At 34.7% G+C, this 21,173-nt stretch overlaps 2 long non-coding RNA genes across 2 annotated transcripts; both read right to left on the bottom strand.

Annotated features, from left to right (window-relative positions):
* Positions 1-428: 428 nt before the first annotated feature.
* On the bottom strand, positions 429-3,207 carry LOC128245425 (uncharacterized). Its single transcript, XR_008263149.1, has 4 exons — positions 3,118-3,207; positions 1,490-1,550; positions 1,125-1,163; positions 429-692 (listed from the first exon to the last, which is right to left on the bottom strand). It is a non-coding gene; the product is annotated as an uncharacterized LOC128245425 (long non-coding RNA).
* A 3,303-nt stretch (positions 3,208-6,510) lies between these two features.
* On the bottom strand, positions 6,511-7,615 carry LOC128203646 (uncharacterized). The gene is made up of 2 exons (XR_008255996.1): positions 7,580-7,615; positions 6,511-6,767 (listed from the first exon to the last, which is right to left on the bottom strand). It is a non-coding gene; the product is annotated as an uncharacterized LOC128203646 (long non-coding RNA).
* Positions 7,616-21,173: the final 13,558 nt, after the last annotated feature.

Consider the following 21,173-nt stretch of genomic DNA (forward strand, 5'->3'; position numbering starts at 1 on the left):
GAACAGCCCCGATTGCATGTCTTACTAATATAAGCCCAGGTATGACCACACATACAATCGAGCCGTTTCACCTAGAATCCTAACAAAGATCGTGTACCTATTCCAATGCTACTGTTGAAAATACTACTTTTTTCATTCTTAACAAAATAACTCCTCAAATATGAGATTCAAAAGCTAGTTTGATATTGAAAAAAATAATGTGTGATACAGTGAATGCTCTTTAAGAAACAAAAGACTAGAAAGTGCAAATGATAAAACCTGTATTGGTATATTATGTTGGCATTCAGAAAACAACATCTTGTTTTCGTCATATTATGCACAACAAATAATATATGTAATAGTAGATCAGTAATGATGGGCGAAAGTGGAGTATAATGGTAATTCACGTTAAGTTTGGCACTTCTAATATCCTGCCAGGCAATCAAGAGTTGAAGACAGCAGTTTCATTGCGTTACAAAGATTTAAAACAATCACTCGGTGAAAAAACAAGAAAGAGGTGTGCTTAAGCTAGCTTTGTCCATTTTCGGTCCGATCTGTCAAGGGATAGATAGCGCCACTCCTATTGCTGTTATCCATTCAGTTCAGGTATGCCTGTAGAATTGCTAGGGAGGTTGCCAACATGAACCAAAGCGGTGTCATTGGCGTTGTTGGTGTCCCAGTGTTCCCTCCAGCAGTAGTACCATTACCGGGATCTAAAAAGTTATGAATCATCACTTTAGAAACGAATATTATAGAGCGCTTAAAAAAGTATAAATGGTCTTGAGGAATGGCATCGAAAAATCCAAAATAATCATAGGCGATTTAGGTATCCAGTAATAGTTCTTTTTAGCGCTGAAATTTATACTTTTAGATATTTAAATATGCACTGAAAAAATTAGATTGTCATTGAATTTGAATTTAAATGGGAAAATAACATTTTGAATTTTACAATTGTGTATACAATTTGTTCGATGCGAAAATTTATATACTTTAAAAATGTATTCGCATTTAATTTAATATGCCCAGAAAAGTATGAATTGTCGTATTGTCTATCTTAACAGATTCAATACAAAGAAGTGCAACCTTTTAAATTTAATGCAAATTGACTTTGTTAACAAATTTTGTTAAAATGTGTATATTCTTACCAGTGGTGGCACTAGTGATGGTAGTAGAGGTAGAAGCACCTGTAAAGAAGAAAATATAATGATTATTAATTAATATCTGTTGTCATATTATGAACATCAATACCTACGCATGTAGCTTAATATTACAACTAGAATACACTGGTAGTTAAAGCAATTATAATAATTATATGTTTTACTTATATCGTCTTAAAACTTCTCTAAGTTTAGTGCTACCATTTTAAAAGAAGCATTAGCATTGAATAAATAATCAAATATTCATCTATATTTTTTACTGAACTGTAGGAAGTAATAAGCAATACATTTTGAATTGAGCATTTCATTTAAGACATATAGCATTGAATATTCAAAATAATTTAGTTACTTACTCTGAACTAAAGCTGCCCCAAGCAGCACAACAACCAGACAACATACCAGGAATTGCTTCATCTGTAAAAGGAAAAGATATATTCAGAAAAGTGTAATAGTTCTATCATTGTGTGCATTTGTTATGGCGTTTACTCGAACGATAACTTCAATTCAATTGTGTTTTCTATAGGCGTCCGACTCGAGGAAACACACTTTCAGCAATGAAAATTGATGAATTGGAATCGGATTTTGTAGGTGGAAAATTGAATAATGTATTTGGAGTATTTATCGACAAATACAGTATAGCCAACGATATTTATTGGCATTGTATATGTTAAATTCATTGATAAATCGAATCTGCATCGCGCACTTCATACAAAAAGGAGTGCGAAATCATGCAGAACCGTTTCCTGTTGACCTGCAAGAAGCAGGGGGATCAGGATTATATTCACATCTACGGTACGTTTAACCCTGTATGGGAATAACAGTAGGGACTAGTGATTACCGTAAGCAGGTACAATAGAAAAACAATACTATCAAATATCAAAAGTATCCAACTAACGTTTGTTTTGACTTCAAAATAGCTCAAAGGATTTGTTCACTGTTTAAGTGTTCATAAAATGCTGCATATTTTGTAAAGTAGGTTCCTTCACTATTTAAGGTATTGCAAACAATCAAACGTGATGACCGTTATTATGCAACACGTACGTAATGGTTTGAAAATTAAATATTGTAATGATTAAGAAATGTGTAGCAAGGGAAAACAGCGAGTCCATTTTATCAAATATGTTTAAGCATACTTAGATTATAATAAGTTAGTTTTAGGCGCGTTACGCGTCATGCCTGTTTAAATGTAAGATGCCATTTTTAATGATTAGGGGAAGTGCTTATTGAACGCCGAAAGACGATTCCATTGGCTTGGACTGCACGTTAAAATATCTTAACCAAATACGTTTATAAATAGACCCATTTAAACAGTGGAAAATGGACCTTCCAGTTAAGAAAACCAGTAGCGAATTGTGTTGAACTTGAGTAACTTATCCATAGATTACATTTTTCACATTTAAATGAATAACTGTAATATTAGTTATTATAAAAATATTGACCAAATTATTACTTTGGCTTACATTTTCAAAATCAATGAATTCACAAAAAGTATACAATTAGCTGCAGATTATATTAAAGTAGTTTTCAGTTCAACTAAAATTTCCTGAAAATTCACAGATAATTCCATATAAATGTCTATACATATCTTGACACTTATTTACAATACCTTAAAAGTTCGTATTTCATTGTAAGGAACGACAATAACAACAATAAAGTTAAAAAAGAACGTCAGATTCTTATGTGTTATTTTTGGTAAACTATCAGTTATCTTATTCAGGAGGTTACATCCTCCCAATCGAAAGAGAAAAAAAATTATACCTATGTTAAAAATCTAGTGCGGCAATCATTTTTATTTTCTTTAAAAACTCTTCGTAATTGGAATGATAATGCTCTGATGAAAAAATAACAAAAGGAAAGTAAATCGTTCGATTGAAATTAAATTATTTATTAAAGACATATGTACAATCCCATTAAGATTTTGTATGAAAGAGAAATAAACACAATACTTATTAAATTTAAAACATAATATAAACAAGATTACCTCGAAGTATTTCTGTACAAGATTTAAAGCGGTGTCCGTCTAAGATCAATATCGTGATTATATAATCCGTCTGCCAAAAATGCTATGGCGACCTACCCAAACATATGTAAACGGAAGTCACCTATCGTTATCAGCATGACAAATAAGGGTTTTTTCATAATCCATAATTAGGTTATATATGACCGACCATAATTGCACCAACATAAATTTGTCAAAAGATGAGGGGGGGGGGGGTCTTAAAACGTCATGTGAGTCGATACATCCAATGTAAATGGCCGTAATTTATACAAAACGTAAGGACATTTTCACGCTAATTCATTGGTTTAAACAAAATATGACACAACAAAATTGCAAATTAGACAGTTGGCTATGTTTCAAACATTCTTTTAGTTATTGAAAATGTAGTGAAGAATCTTCGTGGAGGATTTTCATCATTATACGAAACAAGGACGAAGTCTGAAGTTGATTTTGTGCGAGGCCTGTACAAGTGGCCGTACATAAGAGGCTATTTATGGACACATGGCATAAGGATCGTATATCTGCCATTGTTTAAATTATGTCCTTATTTCTTCACGATTTCCTTTCTCAACACTCGAAATGGTATTTGAAAATTCCCCAATACTCTCAAACAAATATGATTTTCTTGTGACGGTTTGGTTATTTATACACGGAGTACATTTTTGTAGCGCTTTGATCTCCTTAATTACAGTCGTAACTTTCAAGAGATAACGAAGGAAGACTTAAGTTCACATGAAGCTTGCTTTGCCTTCTCAAAACTTAACTGGTCTTTCGCATCTAGGAAGAGTTCAGTATTTCATAGATAATTGTTAGAAAGCATCTCACCTATGTTTAAAACGTTTAATGAAAAAACCGAAAATGTGCTAGCCTTGCCCATTTATGAAGATAAGTGTGAATAGTTTGATTGTAGTGTCACCCCTCTAAATTACGGACCAGTCCGATCTACTTATGATACACATTGATTGATGAAAATCTGTTTACCCGATTCCGATCATATATGCCGGGACTTGTATCATACCTATCATTGAACAAACCCCATTATGCCGATACTTCAACAACTACACCACAGAACGAAGAATGTAGTCCCACCCCAGATAATACCGGCTTTTTATTACCAATGGTTTGTGTAAAATATTTAAGGACCGGACCCTTTTGTTCCATGCAAGATCTTGAAGTATGATTTCCATCAGATCTTAAGTCAAACCATCGTAATAGCCCACATTTATCAAAGGACTTTACATTTATCAATATACATGTAACGACATTCTACTATCGTGTGGATCAATTTAAACTTATATCAAGTGGCTCCGTTAGCAATAATATTGAATTATGATGTCTAGTGACGCCATACAATTGTTGTGTCACTTCATAGAGTTGTACTTGTTTATAACTTGTATTTATTATTAATGGTAAAAAGTACATTATAGATCAAGTGTATTGCACTTTTTAGTTTGCTCCTTGTTTTAACTGAAATTGGACGTTACGGGCATATTTTGCAAACGTTCATAGTATAAAAAAACTTAAGTGTTTTTTTAATTATTTTTCGTACAATTCTTCTCATACACTTTCCCTGTTTATAGATCATTCATCAATACCAAAAAAGGTGGGGTCACTAGGCGTCGCCTTTAAGAATATCAGATAACTTCATTTCAAGCGATAACCACCTTAAGGACCCCTATCAAACCCCCACTCGTTTTTCGTTAGTTTCTTGGTTATTTGATATGGAATACACTGATAACAAGAAAAATGGTGGTATATTTCCTTCCATTTGTATGATTTTACCCTCTTAAAACGTCAAAGGGAGGCAAACGCGTTTTATATCAATATAAAGTTAGTATGCGTTACAGTGACTGACAAGCGTTAACATTCATACGAAATCGATGTTTCTCGTTTTGTTAGTTGTATATAGATAAGAGAAATTAACTCATTTAAGCCTAAGAAAGTTTGTTTGCTTCGGTCCATAGTCATTTATTTATCTTTCTGAAAATGTCAAAACGCATTACAAGAGGTCGAGTGGCATATCTGTGGTTTGATAAACATACCAATTATTTATATATATATATATATATATATATATATATATATATATATATATATATATATATATATATATATATATAATATTTATGCACTGTGCTGTTTGAAGAGTTTTATGTTGTTCTATGTTTCTTGTTTGTGATTTTGCGTTCTATGTCTTTGGCGTTTGTCAATTGCCACTAAACAGGGTATATGTTTAAACTTTTTGCTACTGAGCATGTTTCTGTAGCTTTTTGCATATATATTGTACCAAAAATCGGTTGGCTTAAATTAAACAAAACCAGATATTTGTAGTTCAAGCTAACTGTAATGTGGTGCAAAGTCAATTTAGTTGTTGTCCATTTAAGTTGTCTCGTTACACAAATAGACAGTACACTTAATTCCTAAAATGCCACCATGTGGTACTTGTAAAATTTTTGATATATTCTTTCCTGGCTGGGAAATGTGTGTATATTTGAACTTTTGAATATGTCTCCGTAACTTGGCGTTATAGATAACTCACTAACAGAACAAAATCCTCTCTATCGTTAAGGATCTTTCAATGTACATATTCTTTGGCAACATAAACAAACAGAGGGTTACTTTAAGCCAAAACTGATCAGCGTTGAAACAACGTTTGCCTACGGTTAAGTAAGTACAAATCAAAGCAACCGGATGCCTTCATTGTAGCAAGTTAGCATTGCCATTAGTAAACTTACAATTACACATCTTGAGTGTTAATAAAGTCTCAAACAACCGAGCATAAATTGATGGAAGCATTCGGAACTCCTCGAGCATTTTTATCACCCAGCAACCTGGCAATCTATTTAAACTTAGATCAATAATACACGCTTAAACACTACATTTAATAAATGATAAAATTAAAAAAAATACGAACTACTTCTACTGATGTGTCGGCATACATCCGAGGCTGTTTTCAATAAAAATGGCTCAGAATGTACAATACGTCAACATGATGTCTTTGGGTTATTTACGTTTACTATTCCTACAAAAATCATGCCCCGGTGAACCATTGTAGCCCTCTCATAAACTGTTAACTTCATAATTGCAAACCTTTTGAAAATTTATATAATTGTGATACTTTTGGTAGAAATGAGTGTCCCCTCCAGCCGTCTCTTAAAGTTTAAAGCCATGAAGAATATTGTACAAGCCAAAACCCATTTATTATTTAAAAACACAGTCGTAGACTATTGTTTGCTTTAATGCATATATTCAAATTCAACGTGTGAACCCGAAAACAGGATTTTATTTAATAAATAAGCGATATGCATACGAGCGTAATGAGAAAATGCTGACTTCTTGTACTATAACACAAAATTAAATGATAAAAACAAGAAATGTCTTTCTAGAAGTTGAATTTATTCAACCTCGTCAAACTCAAATAATACGTTTAACCCACAATCTCATCCGGTTGAGCTGCATAAAGAAGATGACCCGAAAATGTGCAATACACTTCACGCGATCCACCAACCAAGAAATTCGTTTCTTTGTAGACCACTACATACACTTCTTCTCCTCCTGTGAGTTCCACAACGACAGCATTGCCCGCCATAGAACGATGGTTGACTCTATGCGAGTAGATTTCGCTTAGTAAACTGAAACAATTTTGAAGATGGTTTATATTTACTGTATTATTAATCTTATTAATCTTATTTAAAGGAATAGGGTTTTTTCTTTCAGAAAAAAAGCAGTTGCTAGCATAGCCAAGTGCTTACAGAGTCCATGTTGAATCAGAAAAACAGAAAAAAATGAATAAAACATTCACAAAATATCACCTCCACAATATGCATCAATACGGTCACTCCCTCTTTGATTATGTTATCAAATATAAACCATGCAAAGCTCTTGAAGGCAAACACAAATCAGGTCACATCAATGTGTACATAAGTATACCCCTGATTGCAAATTAACTTAGAAAGACGAATTCGTCAATCAGTTAGCACGATCGCATTTTCAATTTGTACTGAACTAAAGGTTAATTTGTGTTGCCACAATAGCAGCTTCGAATAGATATTTTCGGCACTTTAAAGACGCGCCGTTCTCGCGAGTGTAATTAAATGCTAAGGTAAATTTTGTCAGTTAAAGTGAAACCAAAGCAAACTATAAATGTATGATGTTGTTCGAGTGTTTGAGACCACCTCTTCAGTAGTCAGTTCCACGTAATGCGTCAAGGTATAAGCCAAATCCTTGATTGCTGTTTCGGTTTTTCGATGTTGGAAGTTGAACGACGTACGTTGGCTGTTCAATATGTCAAACACTTGATACGATTACTTGCAAACAGGTGTTTCATTCATTCTCTAAGATTGACGTTTTTGCAACGTAAGTAAATATCTTACGTGGAAACTTTCTCAACATTTATAAGTGACTTAAATACTTATTTTAACCTTACTTATACTAAACTACCCACCTTCCACCTGTTTTTACAAGCCTCAGATTCACTGCTCTACCCGTTTCTGCGAGGCAATGGAAATTAAATTCGTAGACGCCAGAAATCAGAATTCGGTAATGTCCAGATCCAGGGTCGTAGTTGTTGGTGTGGTCCACGAATACTTTGGTGTAAACGAGTGTTGCTCCGTTCGGAAGGGTCAAGTTATATGTTAGACCAACGGAAAATACGACCACCGGATACGAGTCTGCCATAAATCAACATTGGTTTATTCAATTGAATGGCAGTTACAAACAATATGTATCAGCAAAAATGTTCACTGATCATAACAGTTGCCTGCGAACAGAATATAAATTCGCTGGCGAGGGCGAAGCAATTATTTCGGTGTTTCGAGCTCAAGTGAAAGTGAATCTAGCGCTGAATTCCACAAAAAGATTAATCTAAGAAATTGACTTCTTTCTAATCGATTATTTTTGTCCAAAACAAATTGTATGCCATAACATAAAGGACAGTGACTTTAAATAAATTTCTTTAACCTGGATCTCCGAGGTCCTCATCAGAAATAAGCTGCGCCCCAGAAAACGTAGTATATATATGGTCCTGTGTTCCATATAAATGATTAGGTTTTTGCGCATGCGATTTCACAGACACGCTATCCCCTTGCTGAAAAGTACATACATTAAATTATAATTGATGTCTCGATTTGTTTATCAAATTTAAATATGAAAAAGAACAACTTGTTGCTTTCACCGTCGAATTAGCTGATTTGTCGTGTGCGTGTAAAAGGGACCATGCACCAGATGGTCCAAAACTCGGCAAAACAGTTATTCCTCAAAATTAGCCTAGAACCGTCAATATGAGCTAGTAGGAGGCCAATGATACATCCGTTTACATAATGAAAGGAATAATCGCAACAATCATGTTGCTGTCTCATCTGAGTTTCCCCGTTTAAACATAACGAATAACAGTTTTCCAGTTTAAATTATATGTGTTTATGAGTACAGATAAAGATACCGATGCTATTCTTAATTTACTGGGATTTAAGTGGTAGACAACCCCAGTTAATTTCGAAATGGAAAAATGCGAAAAAAACTGTGACAGATGCATGTGTCGTAAGCAATGTGATATATCAGTAAGTAAACTTTAATTCCTTGTACACAATATCAATTCGATGTAAGTTTTTGAAGAGTTTGTATCATATTGTGTCTTCCCCCTTTAAACAGATAGGACACTATGAAAGAAAAGAATACCGTAAGTTTCAAAATGACTGTGTTCCCGGCGTCGGCCCAATCGAAGTCGGTGAACGCATATATGGAGCATACATACTGGTTGTTCTGATACAGGTCCAGCCACAGCTCGGCATGTTGTTGCGACACGCTGTTGTTGGAGAGCGTACCACTTTAAGGTATGCATTCATATTATCACTCAACGTGTGTATTCATATTAATTTTTCAAAATTATTTTTTGTTATACTTAAAATATAGTTTATTACTTAATACTAAATAGTTTATTTTATTAGGGTTCAATGTCATTAATACACAAGATTATCGAATACATTTAAGGAAACATTTTAATGTCACTAATACCTGAAGAAATGGAATATATAATAACCACCGGAAGGAGAATAAAATACTCCATCGGACATGTTGAAAGCTTTGAACGAGTCTACTAGTTCATTATGATATTGCACTACATCACCGCCTGCTATGTTTTGGTGGTGGTCGGCAGTGGCGGAAAAGGCAGGGAAAATGCGATATCCGAATTCCGGTTCTAAAAAGCATACAATTCAACTAGAAATGAATAAATGCATTATTATTAAGTGAGTTTGAGTATTATCGATTCTATTGGATCTCATTTCGGTATATTTTACATTCTTTCTCAGATTAATGCTCCTTTAATTCCATTATAATTTCGAAGAAGGCGCCATCTTCGGAATACCTCTGATAAAACAGACTAGCTTGTGAATTGGCAATAGGAAAACGACGCGTGATGTGACGTCTATGAAACAAACGACGATATTACATATGTTCAAACAGACGGATTTAAAGTACTTCCAATCATATTGGAATTTATTTGCAAGTAATTATTGTAAATATAACCAATTACTATCATTAAAATGCGGTTCATCTGTGTATGAAAATATGTATATATTCTCAGTAAATGGATAAGCGGATAAGGGATAATTCCTTTCGACTTCACAAACAAAGCACTGTCAAAACACTTTCATACAGCGATCACCTACATTGCTAAAACGCTTTTGATAAGTAGTCAATGTTCATCATATAACAAATGTAAATAACACTTACCAAGGAAAAGTGATCCCATTTCAACACCAGTAAACGTATTAAGATTCGTGTTCGATAGACGCACAGGATATGTTCCTCTAGTTGTTACCTTGATAGTGTCGTGGCTGTGTAAATTCAAGATGACAACGTTTCCTGCTGTCGCAAAGTCGCCGTTGGCATGGCCATACAAAGTGGCCAGTAGCGAGGACCCACGGTAAATCTCCAGAAATATTCTGGCGCTTGTGTACGAATTGCCGTAAATCTGGAACTTGTATATGCCCGACTTTGTGCACGTGAAAATGCCACCAGTAAACGATGCATGGTTGTGATTCGTCACTCTCTGTTATATACAAAATAGATATATAGTATGTGCTTTTTTGTAAATTGATTGCTGGAAAGTGGAAACGCTATGTTTAATAATAACCAATAAAAACAAAATGTAGACTAACCGTCGAGTAGGGCACAACTTGTGCAGTTGAAAATGTGTAATCTGGCTGTCGATATGAAAACGCAATCGGGTCAAATTTACATGAGACTGAAACAAAATACTGATGTGTTATATACTGCAATATTTTTTCGAATACAATCAGACATCAGATTACAAAGAAAATAATATCCATAGAAATAAAATACCAGGTTCGGTGGAACGGAGATGGTTCATGTTTACTATGGTATACGTATAACAGTCAACTACCAATACTATGGTACTTATATATGTAGTTAATGACCTAATGTGCTTATATGCAGGACGACCGATCAGACCCAAACATCCGGAAATATCTCAGTCAAATTCCAATCTGATTCTCAACTCCTTTTGCAACATTTTTTTTATACTTTCTGAAAACGTCTTTATTTACTGCTTTTTCAATAACGACATTTTGTCAATGAAATTTCAAAGAAATCTATTCTACAGCTAAACAAATCTTTCTGATTTATTAATGTTACTTTTTATTTTTTCTTTAAATAGTGACCGGTGTTTAATCAAAATGTTCTATGAGAAAATGCGCTTTTAAAAGGTGCAAAAACATATTAAAAAATTTGGAATAAAAATATTCTACAAAAAATGCGCCTTTAAAAAGTGTAAAAAGATATACGCTTTTTAATAACGTTTGATACTTAAGATGTTTTGTGACATTTGGGCCACAACGTCTATCTACAGCATATGGTATTATGTGCTATGAATTAATTCGATGTTGTTCTAGGTTGTGCGAAAATTGTACGAATAGTATCTTGCAAAAGTATATTGAAAGTAGTTTTTATCATGCAACCTGGCGTACCATCTGATATACTACCAACCAGTAGCAGGACGTGCAGTACCCGAAGCATCTTGGGGATCTAAAAGAAAAAGAGAGAAAAAGGTTTCTAAAAAAGGGACTGGTACAGATTGGAAACAATCAACTCTTGCCGAAAATGGTTTTCTTGTCGAGTAGTAGCACAGCTTGTTAATCCAAATCACTATCTGCCAATAGCAATGATAGAAGTATTCCCGTCGTAGGTATACTCGAAAATATTCGTATTCCGGCCCTAAGGTTATCGTCAGTATTAGAACCCAATGCTGAATTTAGGGCAATGTTCTCTCGGTTCAGCACAACTTATGAAAGGTCGGGGTACTCTAATCGGGCTGCAATATTGACAGCGTGAGCCAGGCTAATGCAAGATCGAGTTTTGATAGAATATAACTGCTCTACCCTCATACTGTTCGTAGCACATCCTGGCTGCGCCATGACACCCTTAACGATATGCAAGAACTATGATTCTTAATTAGTACTTCCTATCTATGTAGAAACCGTCGACGTATATGTCCATCGTTTACTAATTTCACCACGATTATGTCATACGTAGGCTATCGAGACCTACATTGACACAGTGGGAGCCAGGCGTTATGCTTTCAGCCAGGCTCTAACTGATACAACAATGGTCACAATTGTATTACTCATGTTGAGTCGAGTGATTATGATCCCGATAGCCTTTATGTACGATAATTCTACGCCGAAAAACGAATATTAACTATAACGAACGCCTGATTAGCGGATTACCCTCCGAAACACAAAAATACTTATTTGTTACGCTCTTGGTACGGAATTTTACACGCTAAAGGACGCTTTAAGGCGACAATAGACGGGTGTTAGCGATCTGCATCAGATTTAATTTAGATTAACGAATATTTATTACAATCAGCTAACGATAAGCCAGATTTATCTCGATTAAGCTACTACGCTTAATCGTTGTGCTTCGGACACAACTGTAGCAGCAAAACATACAAACGTACGACGCTTTCGTACATAAGTCGTGTTTAGATGTGCAGGTAGCATCATAGAGCGTCAAGTAGACGTGCTTTATTGTATTTTGTCGAGACTATTTATGACAATTGCCGTTTAATCAAAACCGTAAAAAGCATCGCAAAATAACGCGCTTCATGTGCAGCCAAACGTAGTGCATTCCTATATGTGATCTGAATTATTGCAAATAATCAGCCACTATGTTTTGATAACGACAAGCAATAGAATGTAAGGACTACGCATGTTTCTCATCAAGCTTTCCTTATTCATGGTCACGATTTACTACGTTTCACCACGCTTTGCTAATCGTGGGATGTTGTGGCCAAAATGATAATACTTTAATACAGCTGTGGTAAGAGAATTGCTCTCGTGGTCACGATTTCAGTCCCGATATCCGCCAACTTAAAGAGAAGCATAAATTGCGATAAATCGGGAGTGCACGACCCAAATTGTACAAATGCTGACGATTAACACACGGTGGTTATACGAGATATATTATCCTACAACGGGATAATATGTGTTCGAAACTTTTGTAAAGCTTCGCTTATACAGCCGCGACAATGACCTAGATATTTCATAATCAATCGTGACAGTGTAAATCGTGTTAAATCTAAGGTCAAGATGCCGATTTCACCTGTTTACGAATTGTTTACGACGAGCTTAGATTTGTAAAGAGTTTCGACGCTTCTTGTCTCATGTGACATCGCAATGCTTTAAACATTTTATTTCTTTGCAGCATTGTATACGATCGTTGAGTATTCGTAGTTTATGGTTAATTGCCGGGACTTGTCAGGGTAACTGTCGTAATAGAGGGCACATGAGTTTCAACTTATAGTACAGAAATCGTAGAGTATATAATGGCAATACGAAACATGATTGTTTTTAACTGCAGTCTGAAAACATCATGGCAACATCGTGACGGTGTCACAACAGTTCGGAAGAGTTTCTGGCCCTTTTTGATTTATTAGGGGAATGAAAACATATTCATGATCCATTAAGATGCCTTGTGGTATATGGTGCATCGATGCCCTACATTTCTAAAAGGGTGTATATGAATAAGAGCCGATTATGGCCGTATTGGTTATAATCTGTTCTAGGCTAGATGCTAATTACTTGTGAACATTTCAATAAAAGTTTAAATTTTGTCGTCGAATGGGATTATAGCGAGATAGGGAAAAGGAAGGCCGAAATAACTGCGCAGTGTTCAGGTAAACATCAATATCGTTAGTGACTGCTACATGACAGTTTTATGTTAGCACTAGCATGAAACGCTTGAAGCAGATTACTGATGGAAATAAGATAAAGTAATTTGAGCGTTGATTTTGGGACGTCATGAGAATGCAGTATATCGACGACACTGGGCACTGTACTTGAAATCGTATACCCAGTGCGTAGACGTTGATTATGAACAAACTAGTTCACATTGTAATAGTGCGTAAATATCAGCCAATTGAGCAGTGTCCTAAGACAGAAGTATCCGTTGGGAAATAATCTGGGAAATTACCACTGCTGTTTAAGCCCATCAAACGTCCACCAAGGACCACATATATGCGACAGACTACACACGACCGACAATGCACACAATTTGTATTCTAACCATATAAAAATACGCACAATAATTTTATTTGTATCCTGGTAATGTAATATTTAATATTTTCCATATGTCTTACCACTATTGCAAATCCCCCAAATTTGCCTGACGCGTCCGTTCTCTGTGGACGTACAAACAAGACTGTGCGCATCAAAAGTTTATCTGCAACACAAAAATAGTTCCTTATCAAGCAAATGTCTGGATTATGTCTAGCACGACTATAATTGTATGTATTTCATATCACTGCTCACGCATTTGAAAACTTTAGTCGACCTATTTTATCATAAGAATATGAGGGTCAGTGCTTTCGTCCATTTGTATCAGTTTGTTATTACAGTTTTTACGATGATTATAATACAGTTGCTAATACTTGGCTATATATGTGTAATAAGTATGCACTTTCTGTAACAAGCGCCAAACTTGTCACAGTTGTTCTTAAAGTCATTCACTTTCATTTAAAGCCAGGAGACACGAACGAGAGGCCCTGTCTCCAGAATTATTGAGGCCCCGACAGAGGACTATTAGTACGATTACGGATTTCCATCACAGACATGGATGTTTGTTTTCTTTGTCTGTCTGGATGAAAGACACACGTTGTTTGGCTTCTTGGCGTATCCCCGTTTTTGTTTTTTTGAAGTGATATTGAAATATGTCTACTAAATGTGTTACGCAAACAGCAGCAGACTGGTTAAGGGGAGGAAATAATGTCCATATGACTGTACCTACGTAAGAAAACAAGACCCAGTAAGATATTTTAATTTCGCAAAACGCACAATGGCAAAGCTGTAAATACATGTATTGTAATATTGTAATCATACTAGGCTATTTTGCAGTATTTTCCAATATTAGCTTCACACAATGACTCTCGCCACAGACTTGTTTTTGTTATGATTAAATGTGTTTTGTTACGAAGCAAGATACTTACATGAACTTGTATTTTCGTCCTCCGTCACTTAAAGCAATGGATAATTAGGGAATAATCATAAGAGTTGCACCGAAAGGCTTGCAAGTGGCCTATTGAAATTTAAAAAAGGATGCCGTCTCCAAGATGGAACCTCTTAAAAACTAGCGGATGCGAGGCCTTAGTTGCTGGTTCATAAGAAAACATAATATTGTGATTCGCAAATTGTGTTAAAAAGACGGAGTGACTTACAACAACTGAAGACAAAATGAAAGCGATATTTTTGGTTTTCCTACTTTCTGCTTGTGTGGGTGAGTACATACTGCTATTTTACTTTTTGAATGTATGAACCATGATATTTATCTAATACTTGTTAAAATTTCGCCTTAAATGGTGTATGATTTAAACATTAAATATGGAAACCGGAGAAAAAAATAGCTGTACTACATACATTTTTGTCTGATTCCTTAGCCTAGTGGGCATGCGCAAATCAACTACCAAATTACTACTTAAAGTAAATCAGAAGTTTGTTTACCAATTGAAGAGTGTTTATTTACAATTTGTTAGTTTTACTAAAGAACATTCAAGGAACGCAAAAAAAGAAATACTATGACGTGTGTAATTGTATCACTTCTCATTACTTGCTTAAGATATATCACATTTGACTTTCGCTCTCGTACGATGTGTAATTTTCCCAAATAATTAATTAATCGTCAAATATTTTACCGGATAATGAATGAACTCCTCATTTGTAGCAACGAATGTGTCATGTGATATAAGAAATCTTGAGTATATTGTTTTATAATTCAAAATGTCTTGAAACTAGTTATGAAAAAGTTATAAAGCTCGCCGTATGGTCACTTTATATTTTTTCCATAATGAGTCTCATTTTTTTTAGTATTCAAGAAAACTATGCTATTGAAGTAAATTCTATGTGAAAAGCATATAGCATCGGCTCAATTGCTTTGAAGGTTTGCTTCTCATCAGAGTGTGTAGATTTTCGGTTTCGTTCTAGGCACACGTTCGGTGACTAAGCAAATAAGCGGACTTATCAGGATTTGTAGTATGGATTTGCATTTTTCTATTTTAAGTTAACGCGATGTGTCTGATGTATTTAACAGATCATAATTATGTGCTTGCACACTGTATATGTAACATGTTGTATGAAATTTATTCGTAAACTTATTTGAATGCTTTTAAATAATCTGTAAATATGTTATGCTCTCCTAATTTGTAGGAAATAAAAGATACTTATACTACTTTTCGCATTAAATGCCAACTTATGTAATCATAAATTATACTTATGACCCACCACAAGACTTCTGCCAGTCGAAAGCCTTCAATTACTTATTTTCGAGTAATTCGAATTGAGGATAACAACTTTGTATTGTGAAACGCCGACAGCTCGTGCGAATGTCGACAAATACTTGTTGTTAAGTGGCCAACCTTTGTACGGCGTTCGGCAATTCTACTCTTAACCTTCTATAGAGGTAGATATGCATGAGTTTTTTCGATCGGCCGCGATTTAATGCTGGAACACAACAGAAAGAGGCAGAAGTGTATAATGAAAACAGAAATGCTGACCGCAAGTTCTCTAAAAATATTTCTAAGACAAATATATCATTGTACACTATGGTAAAAGACCGAATGCGGGGCTCCATAAGCGGCGAAGACTGCGCTATGTTTCATTTAAAATGGTGAAGAAATAGTAAAGTTATCTTTGATTAAAGTCTTCATTCGAAGCAAAATGTTGCCTTCCGAAGTAGCATATATGACGCAATTTATCACGTGGTATACGCACACTGATGACGCAATTTTTATTTCATGCATACCGGTGAAAGAGTGAAAAATATTAGTGACTGATAACTTGATCATTTCACTGATAATCCTTGCTCATTCCACTCTGTACAGATAACTCGGGACTATTTTTTCCCCATTTTTTATAAGATTTTCTTCCCATGACTTTGAAAACATACGTGTATGTCACAAGTACATGTTTGTTGTCGTCTGTAGTGCAGTAATATATACACATTGACCGAATCGTATTGAATTGTCAAAATCAAATGATGCAATAGTTTTAATAAAACAAACATTTTGCGATTGATTATAACTATTAAAAAACAACAAGCTTACCAATTTATGTATGAACTATTTCATGGAACATACTCTTACCCGCTTGGTAAGTATCGGTTGAATATTTACTTGGCCACATGTGCTAATATTAGAGTTGATAGATCATTTCTTCCTTCAAACTCTGCACAAGCATTTTGAATTTGACCAATTTCCAGTTTACATTTATTTTCAACAATTCTTTTTTTTTCTTTTTTCTTTTTAAACACACGGGAACGTGACATTCAACTTTAATATATATGAAACTAATTCGCTGTCTCAACAACAAAACATCCTTCGGCTGCACTGAGCATGAATTCACCCCGAAAAATACCGTAAGATCCAGAGTCTGAATGCGAGAGTGACTAGATATACACTACGAAAAACACTAAACACAGACTTCCGTTGCTTTTACGAATACACACTTGTACAAGTCCATCATTGTTAATTTAAATCTGTTGAAATTATTTTTGAATGTACAAAAATGTCACATGCTCAAGTTTCATTGAATTGTATTTCTACGTGATACATGTTTGCTTTTTTTAATTTCCGTAATGCTTTTGTTTAAATACTTGTTTTTTGCCTCAATAAATGTTAAACATGATAGGTTTCGTTGATGGAAGTAGGGTTTTATCCAAAAATAATTTCAATTCCAACAACCATTTCCATAAAGTGTGGGACTTTTTCTCGTGGACGGACTGCTCGCGCGAAGAGGATGTTACTTTGACATAGCGATTATGCCGCAGTTACTTCCCTTCGCAAAGAGGCCACAGAAATTTACTCTAGCGGGGAAATATATTGAAATAATACGATATATGCATGAAATAAAAAGAAAATTTGTTTGTATCACGTGGTATACACACACTGTAGAGACACTTACGTATAAACACCAGTCCTCATAAATAAAAATAGACACCACGATAAAAACGATCATGAATCTTGTCAACAAATGCATAAGTGTGGACTTTTTTTAAATTAATGTCACAATAGAAACATTTATGATAATAATTCAGCTTGTATGAGTCGCGTATAAACACTGCCGTAATATTCATTTGGAGTGAGTTGTTTTGTTCGTGTGGTTCTCATTGGATATCTTTTTCGCTGATAAAATTATACAAGAAAATATAAATTTAAGGCTGCTGACCTTGTATCTGTATTACACAATTAAATATATACACTAAACAAAATTCCTAACCGGCCACTTAGTAAAGTAACCTTCTTGAAAAGTGCATTAAGTATAATCAATATACAGTTCAGTATTCGATATCCTCCATCTCGTGGCAATATTCTTTGGAAAATTCAGCTAAATCGAAGCATAAACGGCAGAGAAAACACAGTTCATATGCGGTAACTCCTAAATTCAAAGGTCACACGGAAAAGAAATAACTATGCAAATTCCATAGGGAATCAAAATTTTCATTGTTTTTGTATTTTTAGCAATCTTTTGACTCAGGCTTTTCAAATAGATGGTAATGTTAAAGTTAAACATTCATTTGAATAAATTAAGCCGTTGATGACTGTGTTTCAGTCTCACTTATGACGTAACATCATTTTAAAGTGACTAAGTGTGGTATTTTTATTTTTCTTCGTTTACAAGCCATGTTAGATTTTGTGACTTTTATGATTGAGGGTGTTGTCATTTGAGACACTGTATCTTTTTTGACATCGCGAAATATGTGTTTTCACAGCATGTGTACAATGTAATAGTCTTTTCGTGAAACTAATTTGTAATTAGGCGTATTTCACAGGGAAAGGAATATTAGAAGATTACTTAGGTGGACGGTTAGGAATTTTGTTTAGTGTATATATGACTTATGTCAGCTTTGTTTAAACGTTTCACAGCTGTATTTAACAGATTTTATGTTAATATAAAATATAGCAAATTTCCCTCATCAGTTGGTATGTTAACGACCTGTAAATATTTCAGTTAGCGGAAGACTGCGGTCACGAAGCTGTCGGGACGGAAGTCCATTACACAGGTGTCTTGTCAACCCATGCCAGTCGGTGGAGTGTGGGGAACCCAGGGGTTTGAGATGCGTGTACGTACTCACTGACGGTATCTCAGTAATAATGTTATTTAAGTAATGATTGCATCTTTTCTTGCGTTTATGCTGTAGCAACGCAGTACGGTACGCGAGCAGATTCCATGAAGCGCGCTTGCCGTACTGCGTTCATACAGCATAAACGCAAGAAAAAATGCGATCGATACTTATATCTACATTTTAAAAGAAATATTCATTTTGATAAAACATCAGCAGTATCTTCTGCAAATGAGTGTTTGTTTTTAAAGAAGTGTAACAGACAAGATGCGTTTGTTTAAAAGAATAGCTGATTTTAAAACGTCGTATATCATTGGTTAAATGACGTCGAGCTTATCCAATTGGAGCGCAATATTGAAATAAACAATGACGTCATAATACCTTGCGTGTCATACAAATGAATATAAACGTTAAATTTATCTACACAAAGGACTGGGCGAATGTAAATATTCGCGAATGGTTTATGAACGATGTCGTGTTTATATATAATTTTGTTGTTGACTATGAATGCAATTGAAGCACTTTAAAAATACAACACAGTCAACACCCATAGGAACGGTTTAAATGTTAGTCAAATTCAATGATTCCGAAGCGTTACCATAAAAATAATTGAGTTAATTATATACTTAACTTGTTTCAGGCCTGACTATTGCGGCTCATGCAGTACAGTAAAGTGGACCAAGAGGGTGAACCACAGGCGGGTCGAACAAACGTGTAACAGTGTTCTTCAACGGGGGAAGTAGATGGCACTTCCATTAGGTTTCATCGATTTGAAACGAAAAGGTGGTGCTTCGTAATTGGTGCCTCCCGGGAAAGGCTACACAATGTCAGAACTCAAAACTGCCATTCACATTTGTCTTTATATTGTTGTTTGTTCTACTTATATTATGTATTCAATTTTTTGTAAACAGCCAATGAAGATATAGGTTTAGACTTATACTTGTGTTCCAGTTACAGACAGACAGAAATTAATATAAATCAGTGGCATGTTATTAAATGTTTCTGGATAAAATTCAATCTCATTTAAAATCAGATTCTTTATAATGACTTTACAACGTTACTTTTCACCAAAGTTTACGAAGCAAATACCACGAAATGACTTGACAACCGTGTACCACAATAGTATTGTATATCATTCGGAACTCGAATATATGCCGGTTGAACTAGTTCTTATGATTTAAGATTTAAATAATAGCATAAATTAATTGTAGTGGTTTATCGTGTATTTTGTATTACCAAATTCAAATTGATTGCTAGTGAAGTGTTTTATGGCATGAACAATTAAGATTTCCATTAATAAAGGCATAAAGTGTAACTGCTAAATTGAAATTGCTACGATAACTACTTGCAGCGTAGTTAAATATAAAGATTTCTGATGATTGTAAACCGTCCATATACATCCGAAGTTGTTTTCGATGGTAAACTGGCCGAGGAGTTCCTATTGATTGTATATGCTTCACAAATAGTGTACATAACAAATACATGTTTTCTTGAAGTCATTGATTTGGTCACTTTTTGTGTAATTTGTGTGGGGTTTTTTAATTATTTTCTGAAATGGTGTCGTTTCAATATGAATCTTATCTGAATTATGTATTTCTCGTCATCATCTTTTAAACAACATGGGTGTTCATAGGCGTACCGGAAGCATTTTAAATTGTACGCACGAACAAATGAGCGAGTTCTGAAATCCCAAGCTCAACACATATACATTTAAATAGTTTTAGACATGACATTTTTATAAGATGTTGTATAGCTAAAAAGTGAAATAGGTGACAGTGTTTAGTCGCATGATATTTATCTTACCGAAAACGTTTCGCGAATATAAACAAGATAGCTAAATAATTATCACGAAAATTAAGTGGTAAACACGTAGCGATTCGCGAACGCTATCAGGTTATGTTACGGCAGTAATATGCCACCATATGATACAGACAAAAAATATGAAGAAAAAAAACGGGGAAAAATAGAAGTATAATACACACCTACTACTGACATCGAGATTTAAGCATTTTCTATTTTGGGGGAACAAAAAATGCTTTATATTACACCCAGGCGTTTTGGGATATTTGGCGTTTCAGGAGTTCACTGGAGCTTAACTGCTTAGAGAGATCTCAACGTCACACTCGTCACAATCTGAACCTAAAAGAGCAAAACTAAATATATAAGCCCCATTAGGGTACGCATCAACTTGAACACTAAAGGGCTTCAAACAATAAACATAAAATTATTTTATCAATTTATTTCAAATACTCGTTCAGAAACAGACATCATCTGAAAATGTATTGACATCCTCCAAGCTACGATACATTACATAGATAGTCATCTGACCAAGATCGCAAAAGTATGTTTACAAAGTCTAATACCGACTGAATCAGAATCCATAATAACAAAAGGCCGACACTACAAGTAAC

This window comes from Mya arenaria, chromosome 9 (assembly GCF_026914265.1).
Source record: "Mya arenaria isolate MELC-2E11 chromosome 9, ASM2691426v1".
NCBI lineage: Eukaryota > Metazoa > Mollusca > Bivalvia > Myida > Myidae > Mya > Mya arenaria.